Source organism: Diceros bicornis, chromosome 33, assembly GCF_020826845.1.
Source record: "Diceros bicornis minor isolate mBicDic1 chromosome 33, mDicBic1.mat.cur, whole genome shotgun sequence".
In the NCBI taxonomy this organism is placed as follows: Eukaryota; Metazoa; Chordata; class Mammalia; order Perissodactyla; family Rhinocerotidae; genus Diceros; species Diceros bicornis.
The window spans coordinates 12380840-12402570 of NC_080772.1; the positions used below are offsets into that span (position 1 = coordinate 12380840).

Consider the following 21731-nt stretch of genomic DNA (forward strand, 5'->3'; position numbering starts at 1 on the left):
AGGATAATGTCCTTCCATTGTCCACTTTTTCTCATTTCTCTCTTATCATTACCCTGACTACCTCATTCTGGCATCCCACTAATTTTCCCTTTAGGCTAAAAATTGAAGAATCTAAAGCCTTTCTGTAAATTGCTGAAAAGGATTTGCTTTTTCCTTCACAAAAATATTCAGCAATAACTTATAAAGTCTTTATGGATTCACTTTCTGGCTTTGGACAGAGAAGAGCTGATTTAAATACATTTAAAAAAAACTGTATTCTCAAAGAAGAAACAATACATTATTTGTCAAATTAACACTTTATAATTAATACTTTACTCTGATTTACTCACACGTTTTTAAACTCATTAAAGGGAAAATGAAAAAAACTCATAAAATTATAAAAATTCTAATGTTCTTTAACTTAGAAATTCACATGTGAAAAATAATTTAGTCACAACTGGCCTCTAAGAAGATCAGTTCCGTCTATCTCAGAAAATTCAGAGGTCCTCTGCCACCTTAGACCATCAGCAGCAAGTGAAGTTGGAGCCCTCTCACAGGAGGTACAGCAGTAACCTCCCACCTGCCAATGACGGGCGTCTGTCAAGTTCAACAAACGCTAATTTGAGTGTTAATATTCCATGACAAAAGCACTAATCATTAGTTAAATAAACAAACCATTTGAGTGTACAACTGTCAATGTGACCAAAATCTGCTCACATAGAGATCAACATCATGCCCTAGCCAACTGTTGAAATGCCATAGACCCAGTTATCCCCTGCTGCTAAGGCACATGGCCACGTTAGCCCGGCACAGACGAAGCATTCCTTGACTGTAAAGTCTGAAGGTAGTTTGGAAAGAATCTCAAATTAGAACTGTCTTTGGAACCCCACTGCCACTGCCTTAGGAAAAGCTTTCACTGCCTCTGGGTCTGGGATAGACCTTCTGGTCTCCCTGACCCTACCCCTCCCCTCACTGGTCCACCCTCCCTGGCTCTTCTGTTATTCCCGATAACCAAAGAGATGCGGTCAGGCCACGCCCTTGCTTCAAAACTCCCATTGTCCCTTTGCAACCAGCTGAGGTCAAAACAAGCTTTAGCATCAGATGGAACTTGTCACAATCCTATGTTGTAATCACTCCCTGGCAGTGAGACGTTTGGTCATGGGTAGGGCGTGCCTTATAAAAGGGACAGAGTAAGTGTGAGTGTGAGTGTGTGTGTGTGAGTGTGTAAAGCAATAAAGCACCTGGTACTTGGTAAGTATTTCTATTATATTTCTCCCTTTCATCTTGATTGCTGGGTTGATTTCAAATTTCTAATTTGGCGTAGTCAGCCTTCACCATCTGAACCAAATCGTGCTGCTCCGGTGCTTTCTTTCGCTCTCCCCAACCTCGCCCCCACTTTAGAGACATCAGTGCTCCCAGACTCACCAGACACTTCCAGGAGTCTGTGTCACATACCTAAGATGCCCTTTACCCTTTCTCCCCTTGACAATGTGTACTCATTATTTAATGTCCACCTCTTATGTCTTTCCCAAACTCCAGTGAGTCACAGTTCCTTTCTGCCTCTACAGCATATTCATTTACTCACTCACTCACAGCAATTCTACTTTGTGATGAGAAGCCGGGACTCTAGAACCAGTCAGCCTGAATCAAATCCCAGCTCGGCCACTCACTGACTGTGTAAACTTGAACAAGTTACTTAATCTCTGTGGCCCAGTATCTTTAGCTGTAAAACACAGTTAAAAACCCTATTTTAGGACTATTTGACATATTGTAGGAAAACAATAAATGCAGAAGATAAGAGTCTTGGGTTCTTGTCTTGGTTCTGCCTCTTATTGCATGAGTGAATTTAGGCAAGTTAACAAAATTAACACTAACTGTTGACCTTACTGAGTGATCCCCCATCACCCTGTACATAAAATGAGGGGATTGAACTGAATAGTCTCTCTGAGGTCTCGTCTACGTTTATGGTTCTACAGTTTTCCCTTAATCTGTTTATTTATAATACTTCAGAGCTATTTGTGTAAGTTTTTCTTGCATTAATGTGGCCATAGAATTCCTTGACACATTGCCAGATCAAAATGCTACTGAAAGGAAAATTCTCCCTAGTTTTAATTTCTACAGAGTGTGCTTCCTTCAGACGGGAACACTTGTACTACAGCCAAAGGGATTTCCAACAAAATCCAAATCGTGTTCAAGTATTAAAGGATTCTGATCGCTAATAATAAAGAGTTAGGAGCCCAACAAATCCAAGATTACGGGAATTTGATATTTATGGATACTTTTTGACATGTCAAGAAGCCCAAACTATTACCTGCCAAGATCGGAAGTTGGTCAACCAAACATTATTTCCTATCACTCACATCTACATTAAAGTCCGTCAAATATGAATACTTGATACTAAAGTCATAAAGACATTTTGGAGCTTATTGAATCAGAGAATTTTAAAGCCAGAGGAAACTTTAGCATTTTTAAGATAAATGTTCTCTGTTTATGTCAGATACCACCTTTAAATATTAATCCACAATGTAACAAGGGAAAAACAACTAAGAACAATTTACTTCCCTATACGAAATACTTGCATTTATATTATTATAGAAGGTATGAGGAATCAAAAGTATCACATTGCAGGTATGAATAAATTCATCTTTACTAATTGTCCATATACCTAGTTTTTATTATGTGGCTTTTAATGTATTTCCATGTATTTGTAGATGTCTACATCTAATTTTATAGTGAAGTTGTTACAAGGCTGAAGCCAAAAATGAGGTGTGGCTCTAAAGTACTATGACTAATTTTTAAGCAAATAGATGAGAACTTAACCACAGATATTAACTAGTCCTCTTTAAAGTACTAAGTTATCTTGATAATATTCTATTGGGTCCATCTTTATCTCAAAAATCCTGTTTTGGAGTTATCTACCTTCTCTTGTGTGTGTGTATTGGTGGAAAAATCTTATTTTTAGGGTGAAGTAAATTTGGAGAAACTACCTAAAAGTCAATCAGCTATGTATTAGAGCAAGTATAGCGAAAGGTTATGGTAGAATTTAGCTTTGCTTTAAAATTTTTCAACTTTGCCATATGTTTGAATATTTTTGTAATGAACTGTAGAAAAAAAACCATCAGAGCTCAACTTAATAAATAAAATGGGTAATCTCTTGGGTAATAGACTGACCGTATAAAATAATGTAAACTAAATAACTCAAAGTAATTTTCATACCTATGACATATGATATATATATATTTATATATACAAACTAGCTTTCATATATATATATCTATGATATATATATATATATATATATATATATATCTTTTGTGTGTGTGTGTGAGGAAGACTGGCTCTGAGCTAACATCCATTGCCAATCCTCCTCTTTTTGCTGAGGAAGATTAGCCCTGAGCTAACATCTGTGCCCATCTTCCTCTATTTTGTATGTGGGATGCCACCACAGCATGGCTGGACAAGCTATGCGTCCGTCCGTGCCTGGGATCCAAACCTGTGAACCTGGGCTGCTGAAGCGGAGTGGACAAACTTAACCCCTATGCCACAAGGCCGGCCCCTATATATATTTTTATATAAATTCTTTTTCTATAGAAAATTATAGAAGAGGCATTCCCAACATGTTTCAAACAATGGCAATACTTTCGGATTAATTGTGTAGTGTTAAAGAGGATATCACTTATTTGGATCTATACATTCCTGAGATTATGTTCATTACAGAGCATGGAGTCAACTTTGTGACTTCCCTCCACTAGCTAGGAATGCTAGATCGATGTGTATCCCTTACGCAGTTCTATCATGCCTCGACTAAAGTATGCTTTTTGAAAGGACCATGTGGGCAAGGACGGAGATTTGATCAAATGTGGAACTGATTGATGCTGGCATTCAGCCCTGAATTCATTTAAATTATGATACCAAATACAGTAGAAAGGGACCAAAACTTATGAATGGATACTTCCTGTCTTTGAGCGGCACTGAATCCCAAGAGGTGCCCTAAACCATAAGTCTTGCAACCACAAAATCTATTCTTCCTTTTTTCTGTTCTCTTTTCTCTTTTGGAACCCATCAAATCCTCCATACATAGCTATACCGAGCCAGTTTTGGTGTAACATTTAAAAACCACAGAATTATGCTGGGAGCTTAGCACCCATTCCATAATAAAACTGTGAAATTGTTTCAAATTCAGAAAAGCATGGTAGTATCATTAAGAGCTTCAGAAGGAAAAAAAGAATTCCAATTTCCCTTTCATGAAACTCATCAAAAAAAAAAAAGGTGGATGACAGCCACCAACACTGTGTGAAGCAACAGCTCTGCCAAAACTGTGAATAATTAACAGATTTGAAAATATAAGTAGCTTAAGCCAATCACACATTTGGCAGGGGTGAAAGTTGACTGTGGTAACTTGCTACTACAAGTGCACTCTTCTTCAACAACATAATTTCCCACCTGTCCGTCGCTGACTAGAGTCAGTTCCCTGTCCATCTTTCCACAGGCGAGGACAGTGCATCTGAAACCCCAGAGGAGATAAAAGGATATTTATAACATTTCATACTCAGGGCATTTCAGACAGTTTTCCGTAAAAGATTTTTTTATGATTTAAAATAAATTAGCTTATTTCTCCAGGTATATATATCCTTCTTTCACCTAGAATAGATGATAAAAAAATAGCTAAATTTCTCTTTTTATTGTACTATAACAGAGTGTTTTAAAATTCTACATGGGGACTCTTTTCAAAACATAACATGTTTCCTCCTCATACACGCGTAAAGACTGGACAAAAGTTGAAGTATATATTTTAAGAATGAGCGGTGTCACTCACTTAAATGTCATTTTTAGGGAAAAAAATATTATATACTGACGTCTTATCAAACATAAGAAAGGATAAAATGAAAAACTAACAGACTAATAGTATGTATGAAAAATTGGCTAGCCACATTTCAAAAATTCATTTTAAATTTAAGTATTAGTTGTGGAATGGCTTACGAAACTTGGTTCATAAATATCATTTCTCTAAGTCAAAATGGCACGTATTCACCTTTGTAAAAGATTGTCTTAAAATGATGGAATTTTTACTATTTTCCAGCCTTTTTTGTGTGTGAAAATCAGGCTCATTTTTTTCCTACATAGTTTCATTCTTTATTCAAGTATTTATATTTTCTTTGCTACTTTCACATGATTCTCCTTTCTTAATTTTTACTTCCTTAATTACCTGCAGACACATCATTTTTTTCTCAGTTATTTAAATGAGCTATATTTAGAAGCAAATGCACTGTATTTCCTTTAAAATAAGAAAGCGAGTTTCACCTTTGATAATCCACATCTGTTCATTTCTATGTTTACGTGATGGTGATGATAAAAGATTTTTCAAAAAATGCCTCAGAACTCAAGATTTTATTTTTTAAATAATTCATAGGCAAGGCTTGTAACTGGTGAAAAAGAATTCTGCTGCTCAGATGCAAAGGAATCATGTTTGATGTTTAATAGTCAAGATTTTATTTCCTACTCATGGCTGCTATTTGCATAATGACACAGTCTAGATGCACAGTAGTTAGTCTGTAGAATACAGCAAGGTCACTATGAATTCTAGAGAGCTTTTGGTCCCTCCAACAGTCACTCAAGTTAAATGAGTCCTGATCAGTTTTCCCATGTGAGGAAAGACACAATGAGTGCGCAAAAAACACCCAAATCAGATAAGCAAAATTCTGGGGTCCTGTGCTCCAATCTGCTTCTCTCCTGCCTGGGAAAAACTACTGAGCTCTTCTAACTTAGGAAAGGATTAAATAATGATTTAGGAGAAGCTGACTTTTACAGGACTCAAAAAAATATGTGCTGGCAGAGTACTTGTGGCTATCACGGAATGAGGCCAAAATATTTGAAGGGCTACTTTTGCCCTTGACTTCAGAGAGATTTTACCAGAAAATCGGAAGTGAAAGAGGGCCCCAGCTATAGTAGCAACAAAGTCACTCAGTGTGTCCCAGGCTAAGTTAGTGCATGTTGCCCTTCCTTGGCAATCACAACACACGCCCACGTTTGCACCTAACGGTGATCACCATTACGTGGGCTTAAGGGTCTGTGTATACTGACTTTAAGGAATCTATCAGAGTTATGAAAGCTTGCTACTATCCTATGATTTTTACCCTCCGAGCTGTATGATTTCAATCATTCATTTGACAATAACAACACGCACTATAATGACATAAATCGCATATTTATGGAGAGCCTATGATGTGCGAGGCCATTTTACATTTTACATTTACATTACATTTACATTGTACATAAAATGTACAAAATGTACATTTTACATTTACATTCAACATACATACGATATGAAAAATTTTAAATATTCAACTAAGAATTAATAATGGCATTACAGAAGCTTCTTATAAATTAAATCTTTAATGGGGATTTTTTTTTAACTCTGCTATTCATTATTTATTTCTGTACAATCAAACTCTGCTAGTGCTCAAGCTGCATCAACACTTTCAGTCCTGAGGGTCTTATTGGGAGAGCTGCAATTTCAGAGGACTAAATAATAACCTAGGTGTTAATGAAACTCCGGATTGCCACAGGTTCATAATTCACAAACAGGGAGCAATTGAGGCACCAAATAAACAAACACCATGTTCTTGTTGGAAAATAATACTCTGAGCCTGAGTCTAAGGAAGCTGAATCATCGTCCACACCGCAATATCATGTTTTTAAAATTACACATGGCGCGGTACATACTTCGTGGCTGTTCACTGGTGGTAAATCCCCGCCCCATGGCGGAGGCCAGGCTAGAGGAGAAACGTGTGCACGGAGCGAGAGAAGAAGGAAAGAGGTCCCAGCTTTCACATCCTTCTGCTCACTGCCGGCAACAATACATCCACATACTCACTGGGAAAATGAATTAAATGCAGTCTTTTAACAACAGGTTAGTTTATATTGAATAATTCCACAATTAACCTAAGATAAAACTGAGAATTGTGTTGCCAACAAAACCCCCAAGACAGTTCAGAGAATTTTAAAGAAGGGACCTAAAAAACACCATCTAAACTAATTTCAAAACGTCACAGAATAAAACGCTAAACAATCTTAATTAAATTATCAGAAAAGTCACTGTAGTAGTTTAATGACAAAGTTTTATTCAGAATTTCCATCTCTGCATTATGAATAAAAAGAGAGTACTATCTAATAAAGAGTTTTTGCAATACAGTGTCACATGGATTTTTAAAATCCAGCCCTAATCTGGAATAACATTCAGAATAGAAATGAATTCAATAGTGTATAATTGCTAACACCCGTTGTTATTATAGTAACGCAACTTCAGGATAAACTCTGAAGTAAATCTTTACAGAAAATAATCACTACTTTCCTAAGAGTAAATGAGTTCTAGTCCCTTCTGGCCACAGGTCAAATGAATATTGTCCCAAAGGCTGCAGTCACAGCTGCTCAAAACCTCAGAATAAGAAAGAGTTCTCAAAATCAGCCTGCATTATAAAGTCTTCTCTTTTAGCTCAGTGGAAGTATCTTTATATGCTGGCAGGTTACAGTCCTAATGGTAACTGGCAAATTCTGTTCTTGGCCATTACCAGTAGCCATAACCAGGAAGCAGCTGAACCAACCAACCTGTTGGACTGCCTTTAGCAATCCCTCCCTGTCTGTATCTGCAGGTCCCCTCTTGAGTCACCCTCCCACAGACAGTTACACACAAGCGCACCATCTGAACACTGTAGATATTTTCCCGTTTTATTGATGAAAACACTAAAACCCCAAGAAGTTAAGGAACTCACCCCAAAACATAGACTTATAAAGAGTAGAGCAGAATTTCTGGTCTTCTGATTTCAAGTTAATATACCTTCCTTCAAAGGGCAGGTAAAAAAGAAGAATCTTTCTTGGAAGTGTCCTCATTTTTTATACTATCATGAATGAATTGAGCCAAAAGAAGAAAGAAAATGGAATCTATTGCTGACTTTTCCCCAGAGACATTGTTTAAACATTTAAATAACATCCTCCATTAAAAATAATTTGTATTCATGTCATGTAACATACCACTATTCATGTTTATACAAGTATGCATAAGCATAATGGAGACATTAATATATGGAACATAGCTATTTCAAAGACATAAAAACTTTCAAAAATGTTTTAATTCACTCAAGGACATAAACAAAATTAGAGATAAGCTCTTTTAGCTAATTTGGAATCTATTCCATTGACTCATTTTCAACAACGTTATAAGCAAATTAATTTATCTATCAATTATTATTTGATCAGGTAAGGAAAATTAAAAAACCAGCTGGTGATATAAGAGAACAGACATGCTTTAAGCATCTTAACTGTATTTAAATCCATAATATAAGTCAGTTGACTTTTTCAACTTAGGGACCAGAGAACAGTTAATTAATCACTCAACTGCTAACAAATGTTACTCAGGCTTCACTTCGCAATTATGTGGTCACTCAGAGAATCAAAGGCAATTAAGTAGCTGATCAATGAGCTCTCCTCTTCAGTGGATAACAAAGACTTCCAAGTTTTACCTCCTGTTCTTCTAAATAAACTAAAGAAAATATACATTTTTATCAGCGTCTAAGGCTGAAAAGACTTAAAATTCCAATATCTTTTTCAACTTTATAATATAGATAAAATCCAATGTGTTAATGATCATATCTACAATAGAACAAAGTATTAAGTATTAGAAACTAGATTTAGGAGAAAAAAAAATCCCTTTACTGAATAAGATAACCAAAGCAGACCAATAGCTAAGCAATTATTCAGCAGACTGAAAACAGCAGTATGATGGAACTGGCCAGCTCTCTGTTTTTCTAATCTATAAATTATTTTAAATCCCTTGTAAAAAGATTTCAATAGGATATCAAACAATGGTTTTCAAACACTCAGGTAGAAGAACATTTCTGCTGGCTACTGATACCTTTATGGACTCCTGCGTTAAACCACTTCTGTGGATCACAGCATGCTTTATAGTTTCCCCCAAAGAAAGTGAATCTGTTTGAAATATGAGTATTTAGAAAGTTCGCCTCTCTTTTGGAATGTAGTCAAAGAAGAGAGCAGAGTGGAGTGCCAGGGGTTTCTATACTAAGCAGGCTTTGAAAATTAAAAGCAAAGAAGTATATGTTCTTGTATTATATAGTCACTCTAATAAAAGCCATAAAACACAGCCAGGGGACGCTGGACATGAACAATTTCATAAGCCTGGTATCGATCGATCCCAAGATTCTTTTCAAGTGAGGTTGCTTTGCCATAACCGGTTCCCTTGTGCATTTCCTATCACTGTACTCTACTAAGCCTTGCGCTAAATATAGGAGAGCTTGGAATTTCATGTTTTGTGACAATTTATTGTAACTTATGTCCTACTGTAAAGTTTATATACAGTCAGAATGAATGCAAGTGCACGAGGAAAGCAGACATATTGAAGCAGCATCTCAGAGCTGACTCGAGAATTGGACTTGGAGTTGGAACGCCAGGCTACGTTTTAGTCCTCCTTCCAGGATCGTCGTTAGGATGAACATAGATGGTGTTTGTGAAAGTGTCACATGAACAATACAAGACTAAGCAAATGTCAGAAATTATAAACCAGAGAGTCAACATCTATTATGCCATCCTCTCAACACTTTATTTCCTTGATCCAGTTCTTAAAGAGCCATCAGATTAAAAATTAAGTGAAATCAGAGTTGTATAATCTTGAGTTGAGATTTTTCCCTACCATAATGTTAATACTAGTTTAATTTAACTCTACTGTAAATTTTAAAGCATGAACATAAAGAAGAAAAGCCTAGGCTCTCACTTCATCCTAATTCCACGTATTAATACAAAAACTTGAATATGTCCTAAACCTCTGTGTATGTGGCAAGAAGCTCAAGTTAACCTTCTGGATTTTACATTCACATCACATAATGTTTGGTGCATGATAAGTAGTTTTTCCTTTTATACCTTCATCTTCACAGCTTGAATTGTTTCTGTTTTTGCTGTGAAATGTCCATAAGAACAAAACTGAAAAAGCTCGGATGAATTCTGTGTGTTGCGTTCTGCAGTATTTCACCAACATGGAAATCTTTACATTATTCCTGATAAAGGTACTAAATCATTCTTTGCTTAAAAGATCAATCATTCATCATCAAATATTTATGGGAGTCTATTAGAGGAGAGGCGCCATACTAGAAACTGGTCATACAAAGATTAAGATGAATATATATATTCTTATTGGTTTATGGCATAAAATTATCAGCAGAGTCAGGATGGTTTTAGATGACTTCAAGAATGAAAGAAGGGTTGTTGACGGTATAGCCTTAACGTTTGACATCAACATGTAGATGGCACTTATAATCCACAACATAACCCTTCATACATTTACTGGCAGCGATACACTGAAGAGAATGAGACAGATTTGGTTCCTTTTGCAAAGGAACAGGTTTCCCACTGTCTGATGAGGATGCCACTTCCTTTAGTTGATGTGCAAGAAAGCAGTAGATGGGTTTAAGAAAATATGGAGGACAACGAATAACTCTAAAACAATCCATAAAAACTTTGGGAGTATGTCAGATATCTCAAATAGCCATGGAAGTTGCAGTATCTTCAGGATACAAATAGAACAGATAACTTTAAAACAAACACAATTTGAATTCTGGTTAAAAATTGTACCACTTTTCCTTGTAAATCATAAGTGACTCTATTCAACCTGAGGCTTAGCAAAGAAAGAAAGAAAGAAAATCTATTTTGAATTTTTAAAACTTTTGCAAACAATCTGGGCCTCCATTGGATGCTTTAAAACTACTTGGATGAAATTGAATGTTTAGATTTCTCATTGAAGTCATAAAATTATACAGATGATGGAAGAAGTTGAATTGATATTTAAACTCCCAACGTTACAAATGCCTTCAGGTTTGTCTCTATTGCAAAAGTAAATGGAGAAGTTGATCAGCCCTATTTAGTGAGTCAATATAATGAGCATACCTGACCAAACCTAAACACATTTTCTTACCAGCAAGTGTGTTTGCCAAAACTTTTGTTTTGCTATCTTGTCTTTCCTTTAGAATCATAACCCTGTTAAGATTTATACGTGAAGAAAAAATAAAACTAAGGGATATTAATCTGGCATAATATTAACCCTACAAAGAAAATTATTTGGGGTGAAATCTGAATGTATAATGAATCATCTCATAACACTTCTTTATTACATATTTTTATATAGATGAGAGGATGCTGTATTTTAAATATGTAGTGGAAACACACGAAAGTATCATTATAACATTATTTTATATGTATAAATGTTTTCTTACAATTAAACTTATAATCATGCCAAGAGTGTATTCTCACATATTGGCTTGCAATTTGCTAAAGTTATTTTTCGATGAATACTTAGTATATTGCAAAGCATACAGTGAGATTCTAGACTATAGAATAGATTATTTTTAAAAAATCAAATGTCACATGTAGTGTAGAGATAAATCACACTATTCCTGCTTACTTATTTTAAAGAATAAATAAGCATTTACCTTCTCTACTGAATTTTATGATAACCTGCACCTGAAATGGTGTGGCATCAATAATTCAGAGATTGAATTTTCACAATTAATTCAAGCATGGATTTTAGTTGACTATTCTTAAAATAAAAATCCCCAATTTCCCATTTACCAGAAGGCTGTAAGGTGCTCCACCAGCAATGGTCTTATTCAGACTGAATATTCATATATGCTATTATGTTTTTACTAGAGACAACATTGTCCACCTAGATTTGAACCCCAGTTCTGCTGGGTGATGCTGGGCAAGCTACTTAACATCTCCGTTCCTCAGTTTCTTCTGATAATATTAGTATGCACCTCATAGGGTTGACATGACGTGACATTCCTCAGAATGTTAATAATACCCCTCACAAGGGTGCTATGAGGTTTAAATGAGTTAATATTTGCAAAGTTCTTAGAAAAAGGCTTTACATATAGAAGCTCTAAGATAAAATTCTTAAAGTGTGCCCTCCTTTTTTATTTTTTTTGGTGAGAAAGATTGTCCCTGAACTAACATCTATGCCAACCTTCCTCTCTTTTGTATATGGGCCATCATCACAGCATGGCTTGATGAGCGGTGTGTAGATCCGTGCTCAGGATCCAAACCCATGAACCCCTGGGCCACCAAAGTGGAGCACGTGAACTTAAACACTACGCCACTGGGCTGGCCCCAAACTGTGCCCTACTTTTATATCACTTATATAGGACCAAAATCTGTGCTTGAATAATAAAGAATATAGTTATAAACACTTCAAGGCTTATATAAGTCTAAATAATTCTTTGAAATTCATGACAATAAAACTAATGATGATTACTACTTTCAGAAGATAACTTTGACATTTCTGGATGAAGAGAAATCATATATACAATCAAATAAACCACTGTTTGGTTCCATACTAAAAATTTTGTTCACAAGTGTTTTGCTTAATGCACACACATATACTCTCATTGACTAAGCCATTCAGTATTAAAATAAAAACACCATACTACTATTTTGACCAAAAGAATTGCAGAAATCTCCTCTCCCTTTCTATCTTTTAATACATTACAATGAAAAAATGTTATCTCCCATAAAACAATGATGACTTAAAATCCCCAGTGAACAGATCAACAGAACACATGGTCCATGTTTGCCTACACTCTGCAGCAGCCCCTCTCCCCTTGCACTGCCTCTAGGAGCTCAGCGGGTTTGTCTGGGAAATATATTGGTCTGCCTCAACTAGAAAAAACATAAAACATAATCTTGACTGTTGTTTCATTCCTTTTATAAGACTAATAATTCAGTTGTCTTCTATCCAGAGACATAGTCTTTATAACATGTTCTGTTCTGTACTGACATTTTTATACCATTTTTCTTTAAGTGTCATATATTTCAAACAGCTTTAGAGTAAGAGTTATTACCCTTTATGGAATCCAGGGAATTTGGATCAATGTGTGAGTGGTATTGAGAACACATGGACACTGTTTAAGGTTGGACCTGATCATTGGTCTGGAGATATTCAAATACCTAATCTATTTCCATTTAAAAGGAAAATAAAAAGAGGATTCTCTAATGCTGTCTTAATGTCACTTTTCTTAGAATTATAGTCATTCAAGACCAAGCAATACTCTTACCTACTTTACGTAAAGTGAAAAAATTGTTCTCAAGTCCAAAGAAGCATATATGTTTTCAAGAAATTGCATGTGTACTTTTATTAAACGTTGTTTTCCAACTTTGCATCTGGAATCTAGGATTAATTTTAATCATATTAGAAAAAATATTAGCAGATGGTGAAAGAGCAGTTAGTTCAACCACTTGAACTAACTTGAAAGTTAATCTCCTGTTCAGTGTTCATGGTTCAATGTCTGAAAATGAATGACCAAAATGATCCAACAAAACTCTCCAGCAGTTTAAAGGTATATATGTCTAATAACAATTTATTTTACTCATTAATCAAATACTTACATTATAATACCCATAAATAATTTAAGCTGTAATTAACGCTACTATAAACAGTTCATGAATAGGCATGAGTACAGAGATCATTAGTGCAGAGAAATCGTTCTTATCTGTGTATACTCTTCCTTTCCCTCTGGCAGAAAGAAAACAAGAAAGGATTTTTAACGACATGACAATTTTAAAGCCATCTCCGGTGTTCCCAAATGTCAGAGATCAGAAACTGTTTTCTCTTATCCTGCCAGTCTACCCTCACAGTTGTGAGCTCACTGGAAATGGCTTCTATGATTTGTATCATGTAATTTAAAATTGCCAGGATTCAGTAATTAAAAGGGAAGAAAGGTTTGGGGTAAAACTTTGACAGAGAGAAATATGTTGTTGCAGAAATATGTTTAGCAACTTTTCCAGGAACAACAACAAACAAACAAAAAAATCCAACAGAGTTCTGAGAATTATATTAAAGACTAGCCTGTTATAACTTTGAAAAAGGAAGTTTCCTCACCACAAACCAAATACATTCCTCTAAATGTACACTCTCTCATAAATTATAAAGATGCTCTCTACCGTGTACCACTAACCACCACCAGCTCATAGACAGTGATAAAAAAAAAAAGAAAAAGAAAAATTGAACTGGCTTCACTGTAAGAGCTTACGGTCCTCCAGGGATACTTCTTGGACTGCACCACGCCCACGGAGCTGATGTGACCAGCAGTTTGCTGACTGACTTTGTATCCTCCTGGAGTTGATTCAAACGCTAGGCTTGCTGTGATCCCAGAGGGGGGGCCCTGCTCGGATGAGCTGCAAACAGGCCCCAGGGGGACGCTCTGTTGTAAGCCAACAGGAGCCCTCCCTGTGGATTAATAGTAGCACTCTGGGCCCAGATGAGCTTATCACTCTGCTTGAGGCTGACGAGGAGGGCTCTCTCTACCTGCTCCCCTCGCCAGTGTCCTTTTCTCACGTCTGAGCTTGTGAATGAAGAACAAGGGCCTAAGTGTGCCCTGCCCCTCTGTTTAACCTGTCAGCATTAGTCTACTGCAGAGTTCCAGGTTATGAGAAAGGCCAGGGTTGGGAAATGAGGATTCAAATGCAGTCACCACAAACAGTATACATTTGAGCCTAAATGGACTAAACCAAAGAAAAAATCCAGAAGTCGATCCCACTACATACAGGAAACTGAATAAATGACAAAGGTGCCATTAGGGAAAAATTAGGGATAAGGGTGCCATTAGATTGCTGCCTCACACCTTAGTCAAACAAATCCTTGGAGGGTCAACTATTCTAAAGTAAAAAATAAAGTAGAAAATACTTTAATTTCAAAGTGGAGAAGGCCTTTCTAAGCATAACACAAAACTCTCTCTAAAGGTCTGAATTTCTTTCCCAAACCCAGCAACCGAGTCTGCATTCCTAGTCCTTGCACACCTTATCAGGACTATCTAATCTCCAAGTCCAGTCTGTCCCATCCTGCAATTTTTTAAATTTTTTTGTTGAGGAAGATAGGCCCTGAGCTAACATTTGTGCCCATCTTCCTCCATTTTGTATGTGGGACGCCGCCACAGCATGGCTTGATGAGTGGTGTGTAGGTCTGCACCTGGGATTCGAACCTGTGAACCCCAGGCCGCCAAAGCAGAGCACACAAACAACCACTACGCCACCAGGCCAGCCCCTCCCTCCTGCGATTTTAACCAGAGTACCTGGAAAGACAGCTCAGGATATGACATCAGTGCCCTTGGACATCGTTCTAGAAAGACACTGACAACAAACTACAAAAGTTTAAGTTACCCCTTAGAAGTCTTAAAATAATTTTACCTAAAGTAACTGCCAAGTGACACCATGATATAGGACACTGTTCATACACATTTCTTTTGTGAAAGAAATCATTTTGCTAAAACAAAATCAAAGCATTTTGCTAAATATTCTATAAAAATTAGTAAAAATCAATAATTTTTAAAGTTGTGATTGGAAGTTTTTCCAAACCATGAGCCCCAAGAGTTGTACTGACTGCGTGACAATGAAACTGATAAGATGGCCCCCTAGTAAAACGCTTGAGACTAACATTGCTAGGTGCTCTTTACAACGTCCCTAGGTCTGTAGCTATAGTCATCCTCAACTCCAACGTCTGATGTGGAAGACAGTATCTGTGAACACTGGTATCCTTGGCTGCCTAAAGGACTGAGTTTTACCTTATGGAAACCCAAGAAAAAATGTTTGCTGTCATGTGTCATTCAATGTATGAAAGATATGCACATCAACGCAGAAATTCCCACTATATGTTACGTTAACTGAAGCCACATTCCACTTGTTTAGGAAGTAGCTGAGGAAGAATCCAACTGCGCATGCTCTAGAGGCCCGCGTGAGGAACAACGAGGAAAAAGCAAGCAACAAGTCTTGATTTGCAACAAGTTAAATCACTGCATTTTAACTAACCATTTGGAAAGAGTTGATAAGGTCAGGACACACGTCTAGAAAAACTGTAAGCTGACTTTGAACAGATAATATACAAAAAGTTAGTTCTAGCTTTTACTAATCTAAGAATCTGAATTTTATCCCTGGACAAAAGAGTACGAATAATGTCCTTTGATTTATATTTGAAGACAAGAACTAGTAAATTTATATTAACACAAAAATTTCATTCAGGGAAAACGTTTAAACACAAAATGAAAGTATGTCATAAAACTTCCTATTACTAACTATCCACATCATGTAAAAAAATCATGTACAAATAGCCAGCATTTACTATCCCTCTGACACTACACTGAGCCCTTCGTGTATGAGTTATACACCAAGAAAGGCAACATGTCCTAATACACACCTCACTGGTTTGTTGTGAGAATTAAAAAGTTATTATGTGAAAAATGTTTAGAACGATGTCTGGGACATGGGAAACATTCAATAAATATTAGTTCCTAGTATCTCATTTAATCCTCACGACAAACACCTGAGGCTTAGAGATACTGAATAACTTGTCTAAAGTGACATCACCTCGTAACTATGACTATGCTTGTACCCGCACTCTTCCTGAAGCTAAATAAATAGTATATTCTCTCCTTGCTCTCTTTTTCTCTCACCACACAGTCTACATCAACAGAACGGCTTGTATATGAATGAAATATACTTATATATCACATGTATAAACGTTGGAAGAAAACACATGCCGAATGACGCCATTATATATTTTTATAGCTTTATTTTTCATATTTTCTACAAGTAACATGCAGTCCTTTAATAATCACCTATTTTATAAGGATCTTCTAAAAACTCAAATCATGAAAACTTTAAGAAGTGTTAGGTGCCTCATATTATTTACCATCAATATCAGCAAAGATTCTTTTTTAGTAACAGTGATTATGAGAGCAAATTATTCCTTTAAGTGTTAAAAGGCACCCTTGTAGATACAAAGGGTTCATGTTGCACCCCTTGGAATGCTCCTAATTACTCAAGGGTCAACAGCAGAACAAGGGCTTTCAGTATTACTCAGAAACATCCAGAGGGCCCTAGAATGTGGACCACAGACAGATGAGTTCCTGCTCTGGGGGGTGGGGGGGGGGATCATACTCTGTGGATGTAAGATAAATATCACTGTCCTGTTTTAAAAGTTCTTCCTTTAGACACTGATTTACTTATTATTTGGAGGCTTGAACAAAAATTAATTAACTAAGCATATGCAACTAAGCATATCAGCTCATTTCAGCTGAGTTCTACCCCCGTAAATTTGCTAAGAAGGAAGAGAATTCATGGGAGTGGCAGAAAACAGCACTTGGATTTGGAAGCTGGAGCAGCTCATCTCCCCTAGATCAGTCGGGGGTGGCTTTCTGGGAGAGCTGAGTTTGGGAAAGAGCTTGGCTTTTAGGGGGAAAGAATGGCGTGTTTTTTCCAAGAATACGTTCTCAAAATGACATAGGGGTGGGAGCGAAAGAGGCATGAGCCGGTTACTTCAAGTGGCCCAGATGAGCCAGCGGGCCCCAAGGGAGCAGAAGGAGGCTTCGGTCAGACCTTGCAACTGAGCAGGAGGAGTGGATCCACATGCCCAGCCGCCGGAAGGAGGCACCTTGGTAATTCCCTGTCTCCCCTTTTTTTTTGGAGACGCGAAGTTTAGAAGGAAAGATAGCCTCACTCTCACAATCACGTGGGTAGGCCCCACCTCATGCCACGCCAGCCTGAGCGCGAGACCACTGTTAGCAACCTCCTTGGTGGTGGTGATGGGCTACTGCTCCCAGTCAGAAAGCCTGACGCCCAGTCTCCACGCTCCGTGCTGCCATCCCCCACCTGTAACTCTTTCCCTCATAGCCTGTCTAGCAAGAGCCTCCTACACCCAGAGCCTTTTGTCTGTTTGTTCGCAATTAACAAAAAACAGGCCATTTCTTTAAACATCAGTTTAAAGGGTCAGAGTTTCCCTTGATACAGAAATTTAACAGGGAGCTCAAGGTATGGAAGGAGACACCAGCTCTGGTCTTCAGTCTAGTCCAACAAGAACACCCTGACAGCCAACATCTGAGCAAGATGAGGAGAAGCCTGGGCCTTTCTAGAACATATGAGAAAAGAAGGTAAAGCTCTCTTAAGAGTAGCAAGAGGAATCTGGCCAAAGAGGATGTGAATTTGTCTTGGCTCTGGTGCACTGGCAGCTTTTCTGCTAGTTTGTAAAGGGGAGGAGGTAAAGGTATTTTAAATGGATAATGAGTACTAGGGAAGTAAGAGCAGTTCGCTATACCTAATTGTTGTCTAGAGTGTAAAAGGAAGAGAACTTCAAACCATGATATCTTGTGCTTTTTTTATCTTTTGTTTTTTGAGGAAGATTTGCCCTGTGCTAACATCTGTTGCCAATCTTCCTCTTTTTCTTTTTTCTCCCCAAAGCCCCAGTACATAGTTGTATAGCATAGTTGTAGAGTTGTAGCTCTTCTATATGGGACACTGCCTCAGCATGGTTTGATGAGCGGTGAGTAGGTCTGCACGCAGGATCTGAACCGGCGAACCCGGGGTGTGGAAGTGGAACGCACGAACTTAACCGCTGCGCCACTGGGCTGGCCCGCATGATATCTTCTTACTCCCCTTGTCACCAAAATTAAAATAAAATTAAATAAGTGCACAAACAGGTTTCCTTTCTAAGAGGCTGAGAAGGTGGCGCTATCTTTGATGTTCAACTAAAGATCAGGTGAGCCCCCACCGACTCCTCGTTCCAGGTATGGGGAGAAAACAATTTAAACGGAAGGTAAAAAGAAGAAGAAAACTTTTGATTGTTTTAAAAATTATTTTATGAAGGAAAATTACCTAGTTAGTAAAGATACAGAATGAAAAAGGAAGAAAAAGAACTAGCAATAAATGTAGCTCCTCTGAACAAATTAATAGGAATATTATTTCTTAAATGTCCATACAGGAGTCTCCTGTCAAATTAGATAACACGATTTATATTCTTATTCGAGAAAGAATTCCATATCAGGAGGCCCATATTTCATGGCAGAAAGGATTACATTATTTGTCAAGGAAAACACATTACTCTTTGAAAAACAGAAAAGTTGACCTTGGCAAACAGTGAAATTGTTCTCTACTTGATTTCCCTTATATGCAGTGTGTGGGAGGGCACATATTTAGTGCTGCTTTGTGGCATTGTTTCAAAAGAACTCTCATTATTGTAGCCAGAAATGAGTAGGGAACATCTAGAAAATAGCTCACATTACAGTGCTGGGAAGTGATTGAATTCTTGTTTCCACCATTTATGTTATGTAGTAAAAAACATTTTAGAAGAAAAATCATCTAGATTTTGGTAGTCAATAGGTACTGGCTTAATGTATGTTTAATCTTTTTCCCTTGATTGGCTATCATCATTTTTTCCATAATCACAGACAAATAAAAATAAGCATTCATTCTCTGATAAAATTCTAAAATTGTGTGACTACTTCCCATTTTATTAAGATGCTATTACCTTATCATTCAGCTTTGTTTCAAGTGGCATTACCACTCCTTGTATAATAATTTATAATAATATAGAGTGTTTAATTTTGTCAAGGCAAAATTTTGCATACTCATGGATCCCTATGTCTTTGCCTATGGATTACTCAAATCTTTGTCAACAGATTTCTGTATCCCAACTCTTTTCTTTGTACTTACTCCTTTGGCTCCCAATCTCACTACTCTTCTTGGTATTATCATTTTATATGATAATAATAACATAATAATAATAGCAGCAAACATTCGTTGAGTGCCAGTAATTTTTTTGAAGCAATCTTTGCACGTTATGCCATTCAGTTCTCTCAGCAACATCGTAAATTAGATAATACCATTGTCCATGCTACAAATGAGGAAACCAGGACTCAGAGAGATTGGCTATACCATGCCAATATACCAAAGCTCTTCATGGGTGGACGAAGAACATTTATTTCTGAGGCACAATGCTGACTGATCCTCTGTGAAGGCAAACTGCACCTCGTTGTTTAGTGCCCTTTATATTTTATATAAAGAGTGAGAAATTAAACCACTCCTAACCAACCAAGGCTGGCTGGAGAACAACTGTACTGTTGGGGGGAAAACCTAATTGAAAACGCAATGGAATTTTTCATGCTGAATGTCCTTCCCTTTGTCACTCCCTACTCAAAATCTACAGTAATGTTCCATCTTTTTCGACTTACTGAGAAATGAGTCAGCAAAGATTACAGATTACCAAGATATTGTACAGTAAAAATGACAGATTGTAAGACAATGCAAAATAGAAGAAGAAAACAAAATTTCCAAAATTGCAAACTAAATCTGTGTTTGAGTGTATGTGTGTGCGCGCCTGCATAAAAATATGTTATTAAGTGACTGGATCAAGGTATTCTGAATGGTAGTGTTTCAGCTTCTAAATTATCAATGTGGATCATCAGCAACAAATGCAACCACAGCAATTTGTACTGACTGCTTTGAGAAAAGGCATTTGATAAAAAAAATTGATGAACAGCAATGCCGTGAACCAGTTCACTCCTGTGAATAGAGATGCAGCCTAGCACCTCTGAAAGATAACATGCAGTAAAGGTTTAGTAATTACCTGGCATTTCCTCTCTTTGATGGTCTCCATCTTCTGTAATTTCCTCTACCACAATTTTTAAATAAATTTTTAAAAATGTTTATCTGGTAAAAATCCCCTCGCTTCCCCCACCCCATAGTCCCTCACTACTAGCAAAACTCCCACCTGGTCTTTAAGATTCTTAACTAGTTTCACAGTTAGTGGCCAAGTGATCTGATAAGAGGACAACAACTCCTTGAACAAAGCTCATTCCTTTACTATTGGTCATTGTACCACTTAACACTTCCCTACATAAAGCGATCTAGATAGCAAGGCACCCAGAAGGTCTGGAATTACACCCTCTTGAACATCACCATGGAGGAGGAACGTAGAGCTAGAGAAAAGCAGACTCCAGTCCTCTGCCTGAGCCGGGGGGGCCAGAGCAGCAATGGCAGAGCAAATTAGAATCACCCCTCCATCATCTTTCTTGGCTCTTCTCTTGTTCAGACTCAGATTTTCTTACATTTAAAATTTTATTAATTTATTTTCATTCAGATTTTGCATATTCAAAATTTTGTTTTGAGAAATATCTACTTTTCCTAAAATAAACACATCTAGAAAAGGCCTCCAGTACAGCTTTATGGGATCTCCACTGTGTCTCCAACCTCAGAAAAAGCTGCCGAGACACACACACGATCCTTCTTTAACACAACCAAAGGGTTTTTTGTTAAAACCCAAACCTAAAAGTAAAGTAGAAAGGAGCCGAAAAATATAGAAATAATACCCATTACCCTTATAGCAATGTGCCTGTTCCCCCTCCTGGTCCATTCATTCTCCCTCCCTCCCTCTTTTCCTCCCTCTCTGTCTCAGCTCACACTGCCACAAACCCTGTCTTCGGGCTTCCATAAATATTTCTTTTGTACTTACCACTCACCAAGCACCTCGTGAGAACTGGGGAACTTAGGATGAATAGGACAAATATGCCCAAGCTTAAGATTCAAGTCAAGAAGATAAGACTTACAAATTGACAAATAGCTACAAAGCAATGTGATTAGCGCTGTAATGGGAGGAGGGGTGGGGGGAGGAGAGGCTGGTGGGAGTTGAAAAGCAGGAAGTCCAGACTCCCCCGGAGGTGGGGAAGCCTTCCTGGGAAGTAAATCCTTAAACAAGACTGAAAGAGTGCATACACTCCCGCCAGGGAGACCGGGGAGAACGTGTCCAAATAACTCAGCTTTTAGAGAAATACCAACATGAGGGGGAGCAGGGTGATTACTCAAGAAAGCATAATAATTTTATAAATATGGGAAATTTGACTGGATAACTAAATATGAATCGGGTTTGGAGGCAGCAC

The 21731-nt window shown here is 37.4% G+C and overlaps 1 protein-coding gene across 2 annotated transcripts in view; it reads right to left on the bottom strand.

Moving 5' to 3' along the window:
* The window catches only part of TOX (thymocyte selection associated high mobility group box), a 294622-nt gene that overhangs the window by 221113 nt on the left and 51778 nt on the right, over positions 1-21731 (bottom strand). The window contains exon 1 of one of the 2 annotated variants that reach the window (XM_058528752.1): positions 21308-21379. The exons of the other annotated variant lie outside the window; for it this stretch is intronic. The gene's annotated coding sequence lies outside the window, so the exon portion shown is untranslated. Of the gene's footprint in view, positions 1-21307; positions 21380-21731 lie in introns of those variants that run through there. 2 annotated transcript variants of the gene reach the window in all.